Genomic DNA, 3,252 nt, shown 5'->3' with positions numbered 1-3,252 from the left:
GACAATTTCAATTATTTCATCTGAGGATTGAAGAGCAATTTCTATGCACTGGCGTGTGCAATGTAACTACTGTTGACTTATGTTGTTAGGTTCAATCATTTGGGAGCAGATAAGTATGGACTTCAATTTCTCACCCTTGTCCTTAATACTTTTATTAATCACTTTAGAATCCGTATTGCTATAATGGTTGAGACACATTAAAAATATTCAAATTGTTTTTTAGAAAATATAACAGGTTGAAAGATAAGTTTGATTATATATTTTTAAAAACCAAAACGGGGAGATACTTTTTTTCTCTTTCAACTTAACATGTTAAACTATGCTGACACTACTACCACATTTTATTTAATAAGAGAATATAGAGATAAGTCATAGTTACAAACTTAGAGAATATTTGATCTCTTCTTTTTCTTGCTTGAAATTCCTCTTATTTGGCAACAAGTGATTTGAAATGACTGAATGAAGAAACTGGTCGAGGCTCAATGGAAAAGTATGAGGAAGAAATAATAATGCAGAAGAAGGTAAACAGGTACCTAAGTGTTCCCTAAGGCCCTCACCCTTTTGTTAATTCCCATCAATAGTTATATTCTTATTCCTGCATATATATATCATGTATATATTATGGTTTAAAAAAAAATAAAAGAAAAGAAAAAAGAAAAAGAACAACACAAGGTGTAAGGGGAAAAGGACAACAGAGGGAAATATCTTGTTCTTTATAAAAGAAGTTCAATTGTTGAAGGGAATAGGAATCTGAAGGGATCCAAGCGCTTGAAGACAAATATGTTTCTGAAGATAAAAATGACTTGCCCTTTTATTTAATTGGAAAAAGAAAAAAAGAGAGGGTTTTTGAATGCTGAGACATCCCTAGAGCCATCCTAGACTCTAGTAAACAGGACAAGCCCCTCTCACTATCTCTTCCTCAATATCTTTACCCTTACCCTATCTTCCTCACGTATTTGTATAATAACCCCACAACTTTTTCATATTTGGTGTTTCTATTTCTAACCTTTAAAGAGTTTAAAAGGGTGGGAAAAAAAAACACAAGGTAGATTACTCGGGTATAGTGTCTTTTTTTTTTGTTTCTCCCACAAAAATAGCTTTGCCTTTTGCTCATGCCAAATTGATAATAACTCAAAAAAGAATCTGCCTGGTTTACTCTTCCCAAGTGAAAGCACTATATAGCTATGCCAAGGGAACTCAGAGGGGTAATTTTGTCATTTAGGGGGGGTATATGAGAAGGCCCTTTATTTCTTCGTGCTATATATATGTGTTGCTCAATTTGTCACAGGTAATATACTTGTAGATCACTTCATGCCTCAGTTCAGCTCCACAGAATTTTCAGAAGCAAAAAAACTTGGTCATCTCAATTCATGTTATCATGCATCTTCCATGTTCTTCAAGAGAGAAACAAGGCTAAGTTTGAATTTTTTTCCCCTTCCTTTTTTGGATCATCATACTTGGTGTGCCTGGCTCCCTGTATGCCATTTGTAGAGCTCGTCAAAACATTGACAGCCTTAACAAATGGCGTGCGAGGAGCCATGCATGCTGTCTGTTATTATTAACTGATTTAAAGGCGAAGTGTTGTTATTATTGGTTTTGATCTCCTTTTGGTCCATTCTTCTTTCTTTCCCATGTTTCTTTTGTGAGGGAAGGAAATTAAGAATTGAAATACATTTAATATGTACTAGTAGATATTTATAACTGCTCATTTCTTAATTTTTCTATGTTAATACATATAGTCTAAGCTTCTAATCTCCTAATAGTTAATTATGCTTAATTGTCTTAAGTTAATCATCAACTCAACCTTCCTAATCAACAATGTCATTGACTTGATTAGATATAGTAGATGGGTAGGTTACATTAGGTAAAAGATTACAAAAGAAAAAGTGATTTTTTTTTGAAATATATTTTAATTTCCAGTATTTTCCTTCCTCACTTCCTTTCTTATTGTCAGTTTAGAGGTTGATTAACTTGCGCTGTCCCTCCTTCTAGTCAAGATCCTTGTCATCTCAAAGTTTTATGAGGTATGCAGCACCAATCATTTTCATTGTTGTATTGTCATTTTTGTTATCATTATCAAGGTTAAGGTCTTGGCTTTATTTAATTTATACGTTATTTGAATATATTCAATTCAAATTAGGCTCCTAGTTGAGCTGCCACTAGTTTACCTTTTTGGACTCGTTGAAAAAATAATAGCACCATAAACTGTTAGAGTGTGATAATGAACCTAAAGTTGACTGAGAATTATATATAAAAATAAGCTAAGCTAGGGAACAATGAATTGCATGTCCTTTTGCTACTTATTAAAACATTATTAGTCTTTTTTAAATGTTTTTTGTGTTACCCTTTGGAGTCACCTATTAGGTAAATATGCTCAAAAAAATTGGACCAATGCCATTTCTTCTTTATTTGTGCACCGCTGCTGTTCAGATCGTTGTTCAATAACTGCATATGTATTTAACCTCTTTGTTTTTCACAATAATAATACATGTACGTGTTGCACTCATACACCGAAATTTTCGTAAGACTTTTATATTCATCAAAAGTCATACATATTATTATTTCATTTGCTAGTGTTCTAAGAACTGTACGTACAACTTAATGCGTACTAGTGCAAAAAAAAAAATGAACCAATCTTATTAATTACCACAAGACTTCCGACATATATATACACCAGGACAATCAATATCATTTATGCCGTATGCAAATTTGTTTCAAAATCGTGATGACTATCATTTTCTTTTTAATAAGTTTTTTATTGTTTAGTTTATTAGATGATGTAGTTGAACAAATATAGCTGTTTTTAGCCCCCTTTTCCTTATGTCCATAGCGTTACTAATTCGCATGCAGTTTTACTTTTAAACTTTTAGTCTTTGCAGGATTATATATATAACAGGTTTCGTGAGTCTCTATGTCTCTGCATAGTTTGTTCATATAATTACATTGATCTTTGTACTATTGTCAGCATAGAATTGTTCAATAAGATGATATGTAGGTGGGTTCTACAGTGTTTATAGTTATATAACGAAACCATTTCCGAAACATTTTAAAAATATTATTAAAATTATAATCACATTTTTTTAAATTTTGGTAAACATATAATTACTTTGTACTATTGTCAGCATAGAATTGTTCAATAAGATGATATGTAGGTGGGTTCTACAGTGTTTATAGTTATATAACGAATAACGAAACGAAACATTTTAAAAATATTATTAAAATTATAATCACATTTTTTTAAATTTTGGTAAT

General features: G+C 31.5%; 1 long non-coding RNA gene across 1 annotated transcript in view; it reads left to right on the top strand.

Annotated features, from left to right (window-relative positions):
- The window catches only part of LOC110263297, a 23,026-nt gene continuing 19,780 nt past the window's right edge, over positions 7-3,252 (top strand). The window contains exon 1 of the long non-coding RNA XR_002348691.1: positions 7-2,024. This is a non-coding gene — a long non-coding RNA (uncharacterized LOC110263297). The remainder of the gene's footprint in view (positions 2,025-3,252) is intronic.

This window comes from Arachis ipaensis, chromosome B06 (assembly GCF_000816755.2).
Source record: "Arachis ipaensis cultivar K30076 chromosome B06, Araip1.1, whole genome shotgun sequence".
NCBI lineage: Eukaryota > Viridiplantae > Streptophyta > Magnoliopsida > Fabales > Fabaceae > Arachis > Arachis ipaensis.
This window is presented reverse-complemented; position numbering and strand designations above follow the sequence as displayed.